The following is a 12356-nucleotide window of genomic DNA, read 5'->3' as shown; positions in this document are numbered from 1 at the left end:
AAAACCTAGTATCGGGTGCGTTAACATTGAATTGAACCCTAAATATGTTAATAAATTATTTATATTTTAATTTATTTATTTTACACAATAAAGTCATTGCGAAATTTTCATATGTAATTTTTCTGAATAATATGATACTATTATTTTTCTAGTTAAATTTAATCGAAACACAATCAATAACAATCTCTTAGGATATCTACTTTAAAAGCTTCTATAGTAATATTTAAATTACCGATTATTTTTTTTATATTAAGAGTATTCTTTTTGATTTATCACAACTTATTACGAAGTGGTATATTCACGGTTCCCTTTTAACAGTTTATAAAATAAAATATAATATTATGAGGAATAAATACTTTTTAATAATTTTTTCTAGGTCAACGACTAATGGTGTGTAATTAGGTTTATTGAATAAATTATTTAATTATTTATAAATTTTATAAAATATCTATTATATATATTGTAGAATTGGTTGCAATTTTTTTTTAATAATACCATTTAATTAATACGACAATAAATTGATTACGACAAAAATAATATTTTTTGCGCATAAAAAACCGCATGGGCTAGTGAATGAAATTGATGCTTATCATTGCTTATAATTTTATCTGCTTTTAAGTGTGTTTAAAATAAAACAATGACACTTTGTTGAGTACGTTCCTAATATTCACAATGCTTCATATATATGCATAAGATAAACAGAAAACAATATTGATATTGAAAGATAAATACAAAATATAATATCCTCCGTCGCGTCATTGTTTGGCGTTTTATTAAACTGTAGTTGAGTTACAAAAGGGCCGAAAAACAATATGCCATTATCATTACAATGAACGAAATGAGATTTTTTCGGTCAAATTTTGAATGACTTATCACTTGAATGGACTCGTCGGTAGATTGAAATGAAAACAAAAGAATTTATATGAAGCCGAGACAATGCCGTTTTAATGGTCTTAATATAAATATTTAATATGGAGAATGAATAGCCGAACGGGCTAAACAATTTTCATCGCTCGTTTCCTTTGCCGAGTCAACTTTAGCAATGAAACTATAATTAAGGGATTGCATCGGAATTTATGGTGGAATAAAATAACTTTAAATCTCGCAGCTTTCGACTTACATTCAGGCGGTAAAGGTAGGTTCTATGTACTATCGAGGGACCTGTATACAATATGGGGTAAATGCTTTTTGAAATATCTGTAATATATAGTCGGCAGGGCTAAGTCGCTGGCGTGGGAATTTTCCAATCGGAAGATTAATTACTTATTTTGTGCCATTTTATTTTTTAGCAATTAATATGAGAAAAGAAATATATAAGACATGAGTTCAATAAAAATGATGAAATATTTATATTAAAAAACGTATCTACGGCACTGCAACAAAAACGCGTCATAATTGCTCTACATAAAATTAGTAAAATATATTTTATTCTATCGCAGTGATATTGGGAATTTATTTCTGAACTTATCCTTATAATATGATCTTTAATATTTTCTTTATATTCAATTTTAACATTTTAATGGCTACAGATTCTGCGTAATACTTACGAAAAATGGCAAGATTTTACATATTTTACATATAATCTTATCTATTTGGTAAAAATTTTTAGCACTGAATTGTATGTATGAATACATATTATAACAATTAAAACCTAAATAAATTCATTATCATTACCTAATAATTTACAAAAAAGTTGTATTACAAATATTTATTTTAATTTTAATAATGTTCTATATTATTCATGTTTAATTTAAGTATGCGAATAAATAAAGTATAAAATGTTTCAAATAACAATTATTTTATATCTCAAGCTTGAACATTAAACAAACATTTTAAAATTCACATTGGCAAGAAATTTGTGGTTTAAAATAATTTAAATATATGTAAAATATAATAATATATATGTACATATGTTTCTTATGTATAAATGTGGAATGTATAACAAAACTACTACGGCGGCAAAATTGAATTTGGCTCAAAGCTTGTGCGTTGAAATCTTACCTAAAACCTCAAGGGAGGTTTCCAAGAAAGTCCAATAACTGCTTCGCTATTTTATGAATGAAAACAGGAAAGCTATACCACGAATCTCAAAATCAATAATTGTACATTTGATAATAAATAAATTGTTTTATATAAGTAATGAATTAGTATATGAATTTAGTGCTGTAATTTAGTACATACATATACATATACTAAAAAAGATGTAGTATTTTATAATGAGTACTTACAAAAATTGCTTTAAAATTACTATATTAAAAATCTGGTGTACACTACGATTCATTTTCTCTAAAATACTAAATTAATTTAATAAATAAGTTCTCTACTCTACTCTAAACAAAATATCAAATTTTATAAAGCGTTCGTTTTGTATAAAACCAAATGAGGAATAAGTTGGTAGGACATAATATACAGATCCGATCGCTTGGGATTTTCAATAAGGACAGGAAGCAACAGTCAGTTCTTGAGTACACTTTCAACTGCGATTTATGATTATGTACATAAAATGCGCTATTTATTATAGCCAAATAAGCAACTAGATAAATATGAACTATACAGAACGACAGTTTTGCAGAATAAACATGTCAGGAGCAGCCAGCCATAGCCACGCAGATTCAGTCAATATTCGCGTCGTTCGAATACTTTCACGGCACATATTTTATATAAATATTCTTAGTGTATTATATTGTACATACATTCGTTTGTGGACAGACAAAAAAGTAATAGGACTAAACATGGATTTCGTGGTTCACCAAATATCTGACATGACAGATACAATAAGTTAAGAACCAGACATAACAGAGTTGTTAGTCAAAAAACAGTCTGCCTATTTTGCAAGAGTATAATAAAATTTTATTTTACAAGTTTAATAGGTAATAAATTTTTTTTGAATATCAGTAAAATTTTACTCAAGAGCTATTATATCGTCAAATATTAGGATTAACCTGTTTCTATTTGTGATCTAATTTGACTTTGCTTTACTAGATAAACAATTTTTAAATACTTAATCATAGTGAATTTGTATTTTATTTATTTATTTTTCGATTAAATTAAGACCATCGTGGCCTAACAGGTTACCCCAATGCGCCACGATGGTCGAAAGCAAATTATAAATTTATAAAACATAAAAAAACGTATATATATAAATAAATATAACAATACTTAAACATAACAAAAAAAATTATAAAATATTAAAATTAAAAGATATAAACCGGATCAGATCCTCGTAGCTAACATTAAATAAATCAATTTTCAATGCCAGCGTATTAAGGAGCCGTATGGCCACAGCCATAGGCGAGTCGGCAAGTGCGGATGTCCTAGCCCTAACTGCCATCAAAAGAGGTCTCGATCGTGATTCTCGAAAATGTTCCGGAACCCAAAACTGGAATTCCTCGAGAATAGCTGGATTGTCGACAGCACCTTTTAGTAGTTTGAAAAAATGCTTAGCGACATACAGCTTTCTGCGAGAATTCAGCGAATCATATCCCAACGCTCCTAAAAGAAAGGCGCTGGGATATAAGAACGTATAATAACCAAATGTCCTTTTGTAAAGGTATCTTAAATACCTTTTTTGAATTTTTTCTACTAAAAGAGAATATTTGGCTATTCGGGGATTCCAAATTATAGATCCCGATTCAAGAATGCTACGAACTAAGGTGTCATAGAGGATGCGAATAACTGACGGATCGTCAAAGTGAAAGGCATTCCTCATAACAAAGCCGAGCATCTTGGAAGATTTATCACAGACGTCGTGTATGTGTAGAGAGAACCTCCATTTGCTCTCGAAAGTGATTCCGAGATCTTTAATGGAAGTTTCTCTAGTCAAAATATTACCACCGAGATCGTAGAAATAAGCTGATGGCGAACGGGATCGAGAAAATGACACATTATGGCACTTTCCGACACTAAAAGGCAGACGGTTAACGGAAGCCCATCTCCACAGAGAGTCTAAATCACTTTGTAGAGAGAAGGAGTCCGCAACAGATCGAATGCATTTATATAATTTTAAATCATCTGCGTACAGAAGAAAACTTGAATTTTTAATTGCTGTATTTATGTCATTAATAAATAACACAAAAAGCAGAGGTCCCAGATTGGATCCTTGAGGAACCCCCGAAGGGGTAAAATATTCCTTTGACAATCGGCCACCATAGGTTACAAACTGTCTACGATTGCTTAAATAACTCGAAAATAACCGAGTTAAATTATCTGAGCAACCGAGGTTCGACAATTTTTTTAATAATAACGTATGACAAACTTTGTCAAAGGCTTTCTCAAAATCTGTATACACGACGTCTACTTGAATTCCGGCATCGAGAGAAGTTGTCACCGTTTTGGTGAACGACAGAAGATTAGTAACAGTGGAACGGGCAGGACGAAACCCGTGCTGTTGGTCTAATAAAACTTGCTGAAAGTGATTGTAAAGATATTTATGAATAATTATTTCAAATAATTTAGCAGGAGCTGACAACACTGCTACTGGTCTATAATTCTTTATATATAATTTGTCACCCTTTTTATGAATAGGGGTGACTTTTGTGCATTTCCATAGATCAGGAAATGATGATGTTTTGAGAATCAGATCATAAATACATTTTAGAGGAGCAGCGAGACTTACTTCGCAACCCTTCAAAATAAAATCGGGAATTAAATCAGGTCCAGAAGAACGCCCTGTCTTTAATTTATTAAATCCGTATTTAAGATCTGAGTGCTCAGTTTCTCTGATGGTCAGTACTGAAGACCAAGAACATGAAGAAGGAAGCGACTGAGCAGAAGGCGAAAAATATTCCTCGAAAACAGAACGAAAATATTGCGCAAAACCGTCAGCAATATTTTGTGAACCGTCCAATGTTTTATCGTCGAGGTTCATCACTTTCAACGTAGACTGAGTAGCGCGTTTAGTGCTAATGAATTTCCAGAACGCTTTGGGATCATTAATTATTTGTTTTTGGCAATTTTTGTAATGATTGCGATGACAGGAAATTATCAAACACTTAACGCGTGCTCTTAATGAACGAAATTCCTCGAGAGCAGATGGATGTCCCGATCTCTTCCATAACTTATGAAAGGCGTGCTTTCTTTTTAGCAATGAGATGATCTCATGAGAAAACCATCTAGGATATGACACGTTAAGCACTCGAGGGCGCTTTCGAATAAAGAGCTGGTCGAATGCACAATAAAGAACCTCATAGAAGGCCGCCAGGGAAGATTCAACATCAACGCACCCGCCAACTCGGCTCCAGTCCATACCTTAAAGTAAATTATTTAATAAACCAAAATCTACACAATTTCCAAACGACCATCCGAAATCATTCCGATTTTATAATTTATAGTAACTACTTTATAGTTTTTATAGACATGTAGCGACCGCTTGAGAATGAATTTGTCATAACTATATAAAAACTGCTTTCCAACGTTTCTAAGAGAAATATTAATCGCTTTCTAGAATAAATTCTACTTTAACATAATAATCATATTTCCTGATTTTTTTAAAGTAACTAATGACCCCTCCCCTGTAAGGTACCATGGATATTACCGGTTTAAAGCCACGCTTCAAAACACCGTCATAAACCAGAGTGAGTGAGTCCTAGCCAATGCCTTGTAAGGCCTACATTAAAGACTTATGACAATTAATTGTCAGCTTTAAAGCAGACTTTTCTTTTTTTTAGGACGACGTAACGCTTTTGGATGATTAGACCCACATTCAAGCTAATAATTTTGAATGTACAAAGTACCCTTCATAGATGATAAGCTAGATGTCTGTACTACATTGTTCTCATAAAGATGACAAGGCCAGCGTACCTTGTTGACTACAGTCTAGATGGCGCGTCGTCGAGGGTCTGCGCGCCTGGATATTATGATTTGTAAACCGTGACCCCAGTAGTGTGAAACTTAGTTCATAACTAGTGTTTTTTATAAATTAGTGTGTTGGTTTTTTTCTATATAGAATTTAATATATTTTTTTAATTAAATAGAGCTTTTGTTTGACATTTTAAATAGCTCTAATTTTTTTAAAAATTCAGAAAAATATAAAATTTTAAATAGTTTGTTACTAAGATTATCCACTTAAACTAAAAAAATAAGATATAGAAAACATGCAAACATTTAGCATATTTTTGGTAGGTACATACATGAATATTTCTCTAAAAAAGTAGGTTAAGCTATTTTCGCCCAAAATTATATTTTAAAAATGTTTATAAACAAAGATTTAGTACTAAATATTATTTTCTTAATACAAATATTTTGTACCCTTAATTAAATATAATATAAATTATTTGTTAAGACAGTCATGCTTTTTTTTTACCCGTCACACATGTGATATAATGTGTATGTTTATCCTCTGCCTTGTTGGAGAATTTTTTTGCGGGGGGGTAAAACGTCCGATTCAATACGGTTCTTTGGGCGTGCTAAAATAATTTATACGCATTTTCCGAGGGAGCTTTTCGGCAATTGATATAAAACACAAACGCGCCGCATATTACGAATGTTTGTGCGACCTTTTGTTGTACGGGAAAGTACGCACTTTTAGCTTTTTACTCGTATTTATTATCGCACTGAAAAAGCATGCCTGTAATTAAAATGTTTCTCTTTAAATGGCATGCGTTTTCGAATCGTAAACGATTCACTGAAAGTGCTTTAAAACGAGTTTCAGGAAAATAGTTTAAAATGTTCTCACTGGAATGAGAAGTCGTATAAGACTAACTTATTACTAAAATAGGATATGTTTATAACATTTTTCGATACTTCAGAGGGGTCGCAAACATTACCCGATATTATATAGCAGTAGGGGAATAAGTTTGATAACAAATTTCTAGAAAGCAAAATTTACGATCATTTTCAAGCAACTTAATATGGACACTAAAGATCGATACAAGATAAAAAAATATATGCTCTTACAAAAAATATCAACATAAAAAATAGTTAATTTATAATTGCTAAAATCCACTGTCACGTAATTGTCTTTATAGTTAATAAAGATTAATCGTATCTGCTTTACAAAATAACGCTATATCAGAGATAGCTAAACCTTAAGGACTTATAGTTTAAATTAAACTATTTTTTATAAATAATAATATGACATTATATTGAGCAATATTATTTTAAATCTTAACGATTTTATAAACTATAAAGTAGTATGATATTTTTTGTCGCTCTGTATCCGTTTGGTAAAAGTGATGTACTTAATACGAATATTTACGCGTCACGATCCCTAAACCATCAACAAGGGTCACCCACGCCTTTAACAAAACTCTTAAATAAAACTTTTTGCCTCTCGCAAATTCAAAGACGTTTTACACTGACGTGAATCGCAATAGATCAATCAAAGCGCTTGTGCGTTGACATTGCCGCCTTATCGATTGCCTTTTTTCTCCTAAGCACAACCACCCCAAACCAGTGTTAAAATTTTAAAATACACACACGAAAGTAAGGTTTTATTCGCAAAGACACGATACCTTGTGGATATCTCGAGGCAATCTATTCCGAATTTATCTGCGGCCTAGATCAGTTACGGCTCGTTGCTCTCTTGCTTCCTTATCGCTAATAAATTTCAAAAGGTCACTCTGACGGATCTATTAATAAGATATACTACGTATTTAGTTCCGTTTTGTGTAGTACTAAAAGTATAACAGCAATTAAGTAAAATTGTTAATTTTCTAATATATATCGTTTTAACGGTCCCGCAAATTAACGTAAACTCGTCTGTCGTCCCAATTACGCGATTTGAGTTCGTTAGTTTAACGGTAGGCAGTATCTAGAATTAACGCAGATGGAATGGATTTACTGTTAAAATTATAATTTAATTGGATAACAGATTATCAGATTTGAGGACCGAATTTAATAATTCATTAAGATAAATTAAAAATTTATATCTGCTATTATTAGCAGCTATCATTACAAGCTGGATTATAGTCTTCTCATCAAGTTCAAATCGATCTTAAGCTTTATGTTATATATTAAACATACTATAAGTTTGAGAAATTGTCTTGTATGTAACTCTGAAATATGAATCAAGCAAATGCTTTCACATATATTATTATTTTAGTATATTACATTACAAGAATTCGTAGACTTATTTTTAAATCCGGTCAGATTTTTTTACCTTGCCTTTCAGATGATTTATACACACAGACATAAAAATATTTATTTAAAGTGTGAGAGGTTTAACCAAACTGCATTATGAAAAGAAAATAACTAGCTCACTAAACAAAATGTCTATCAATATAAGATAATAAACTACCCTTTAGTGCGTAAAAGCCGTTATTATACATAGCGTTTGTATTAACGATTTTCCAAAGTTTCACCTTGTAGTTTCATTTTAAGGCAGGCATAAAAAACTCGATTTTCACCACGGGCCACACAAGCTAATTTACATAAAACAGAGAGCAGCATATTTTCAATATTAAAAGATGGACCAAAAAAGTCGACATATATATACAATTTTAGATTTATTTAAAATTCATAAAAAAACTATTAAAAGACATTATTTTTTTTAAGATACTTGGCACAATTTTTCAATAAATCTAATCATTAAAATTTATTTTAATATTGTGCGCTGACGTAATTTTTAAAAAATGACGATAAATGCTGATCGGTAATACAGGAGTTTTTTATTCTAGAAAAAAAATGCTCGCATAAATATGTGCTTCCCAACATAGTCAGTATACACATCGTAAAAGACAACGTTTTGAGAAACTGATCCGCAGATAAATAAGTGTTAAACTCTGGAACTCCAACTTCCATATATTTTTGCCTCGAAGTTTCATTTATAAATTGTCGTAAATAATTTCAATATCAATGGACAGAGGCGAAGTAAAAAGATAAAACTGCAATTAGCTGTTTTTAAGTCGGAAAATCTTCTATCGAACTCCAATTTCAACAACTTTTATAATTTGATAAATATATTCCGCAAATTTGAGCAGCAGAGATTGACAATTTTTTTTTCTATTTGTTTTCGCCTGGATGAAAATTTTTGTTTGAAAATGTTAATATTATCAAATAGTTTTGTAACAATTTGATTTTTGCCTTGAAGATTAAGGTGAATAAGATAACGTATAATAATGTCAACAGAAGAAAGCGAATCTTAATTTTTCGTTTTCAAGAAAATTATGAATTTATCTAATTATTTAAAGAATCATTTTAAGATCTTATAACTTGAAAGCCATCGAACATCCGTATAATAGGTTATATCTCTGTATTAACTTTCAATATATTCCAGAAATAAAGCAAATTGGGGATGAAGCAATAAAGTACACGTGCTCCAATAAAATTAACAATTTTAGTGACTACTTTTAGCACATGTCTCATATCTGAAACATTTGAACATAATGATTGCTAGTGAATAATGCAATAAAAATGTTACCACGTTCTTTGCATGTTTATGCACCATCAATTGATTAGTTAACTCATTTTTCCAATGATTAATAATATATATTAAAAACCTTCATGAGTGCATAAAAACTATCAACTACAATAGTAGTATCGTTCATAGGAAAAAAAATCCAAAAGATTTTTACTCACTTTTAGGTTAACATCACATCCGCGAATTAAAACTGCCAGATGAGCGATATTTCGAATGTCTGTACTTTCATCAATCGCAATAGAATAGGCTAGAAATAATGATATCGTTGAACTTGATCTCTCAGATTCTCTGCAATTTAATCAATTTTTCTGGCTATAGTATTTCTGCTTCAGCTAACACTTTTGATTTTTTTAAAATTGTTCTGGACATAACACTTCCACTGCTTTAATTAAGCATTCACTTTAGTAAAAGGTTTCGACTTACTTGGAATTAAATGCAATAATATTTAACTAGTCCTTACAGTAGCAGTATTGTCTTTAAAGGGTTATTTAAACGCACTCTGTTGTTCTTAAAGTATCTTGTATATAATTGTTCTGAACCGTTTCTGCTTCCAAACGCGCTCGCTTTAAAATTGAAACACTACGTTAAATCGTATCGCTCTGTAAAAACGGTTTATAATAATACACGTAAACAAATGAAATATATAGTTAATTATAATTAATAAAAATAAAAATTAAGCTTGCACAATTGATTTTCGAGTCACCGTTATTGAATTCTTTTGTTTTTGATTGGAGGCTCTGACTGTCGACCAATGAAAAATCAGCGTTTAAATATAAAACAAAATGGCCGGTAGCAACGTGACAGTTGTTTATAAAAATAAATATCTTATATATAGTGCGTTGTTCGATTGAACTAAATATAAACATTTGGATTGCAAATTAATTAGGTACGTTTTTACAGTGAAAATGAAATATAACGTAGTATGCAATTGCATACATAATTTAGATTTAAAAAGTCCGATTTCATGTAAAAAAAAAAATTTTAGTCGTTTCATTCCGAGTTTGTCAAAATATCATATTTACGTTACTTTTGTTTTTTGCAATATTTTTTTTTAAATAATGACTAAATTCTAGTTATTTACTTACTGCAAACTTACGTTTTTTTATTAAACAAAATACCTACTGGTAATATGAGAAATAAAGTTAATTATTAGTAGATATAATATATTGGCATAAGAAAAAACTTATATACTTAAATCGTCCATTGAGTAACCTGAAATGGTGTAATCAACTTTTTTTGTTTAAATTTCAAGGACGGAATAGCGTAGTCCGTACCGTCTCAGACTAGTAACTCTGAAGTTTCGGGTTCGAGCCCCCCCAGCAGCGGCACTCGGATTTTTATTTATAAAAAATGCTCTATCATGAAAAAATCAGCCCCACCTTCAGAGACATTTATTGGTAATAAATTAAATTACACATAATAATTTATATTTATTAATATAGATGTCACCGATTCACAGACTTTCAGTCTGGTGGTTTAATACTTACTTTGTAGATAATAAAATCAGATTGATTTACTCATTTGGTACAGATTTATCTTGTTATAACGCATTGGGCTTACGCCTGTCAGGTTACAAGGGAAGATTTAATAAAAATAAATAAAATAAAATAAATAAATAAATATTGTATATAAGAAAATCTTTTTTGTATCTACATACGTTGAGGATTTTTATGATTTTTGGCAAATTTAGTCAGTTTCCTTATAAATAGAAAGCTCAAAATCATAATGGTGAACTTACATATGTTTGTTGTTTCGGTAGTTGTAAACTTATATATGTTCTTAATAAAACAAAATACTTGTAGGTAATATGGGAAATAAAGTGTGTAGTAGATATTAAAATACTAAAATTTACCATTGACAACTTTAGTAGTAACTGATGAATCGCCCAGAAGCACACTTTCATTTGAGATTAAAGTGTATATAATTATAACATCTGTTATTACTTTGATTATTTAGATCTTTACGGTTATAGAATACATCCTAACCTAACCGGCAGATAAGTTAATGTTGAGCGTAAACTTCTATTTACTAATAATTCTTCTCTACTATTTGGACCAAAAACAATAAGTATAGTTTTTTACGGTCAAAATTGTATATTTTTAAATAACGATATCCACATACATTTAGTGTTTTTATTTTCTTTCAAAATAATTGTTAATCTGATGATTCACAATGACCATGTGTTTTTAAACATATTATAATTTAGGTTAAATTCCAGAACGTCTTCGAGAATCACGATCGCGTCCTCTTTTGATGGACGTTGGGGCTGGGACGTCCGCACTTGCCGAATTGCCTATCCGGCTCGTTATTACGCTATCATTGCACATTGACCTGTTCAATGTCAGATACGAGGAGCTAGTCCAGTTCGTATTATTTAATTTTGATATTTCATGATTTTTTTTGTGTGCTTTTTTATATGTATTATTTTTTGTGTATTATTTTAACTATACATATATTTCTTTTTGTGTATTGAAATAATACAATTATTGTTTTCGATTATCGTGAAGCATTGGGGTAACCTGTTATTATGTATTATGGGTTTAATTTAATTTAAATAAGTATAATAATTCTCAGAGTTTGATTTAAATTATTATAGATAGTTTATTTTCCACACAAAAAAGTACTTACTGACACACTAATGAGTTTAACATTTATCATCTTTGCATCATCTTCAACTAACACTGTAAAAAATCACTGTGATTAGTTGATTGTTCACCATTTAATTTATATAATTTACAGGGACCTCATTTTTCCCACCTTGAATTTGACCAGAAAGATGTATGTCTTTTAATTGAATACTATGAATCTTAATGAATTTTAAATAGTCAAAAAAAGCTGAAATGACGTCCCTGCTTCTAAATCAGAAATTCTCGGGTTTTGATAGTTAAATTTTTTCTTTCGACCGCAAAACCAAAAAATGTTTTAATTTTTTAATATAAAATAAAATCACTACATTTAAAGCCCACGAGTCTAAAATGTTATTGACTTCTTTGGTTAA

Source organism: Plectrocnemia conspersa, unplaced genomic scaffold, assembly GCF_051122295.1.
Source record: "Plectrocnemia conspersa isolate PC_06_02 unplaced genomic scaffold, ASM5112229v1 ptg000007l, whole genome shotgun sequence".
Classification (NCBI taxonomy): domain Eukaryota; kingdom Metazoa; phylum Arthropoda; class Insecta; order Trichoptera; family Polycentropodidae; genus Plectrocnemia; species Plectrocnemia conspersa.
Note: the sequence above shows the minus strand (reverse complement) of the source record.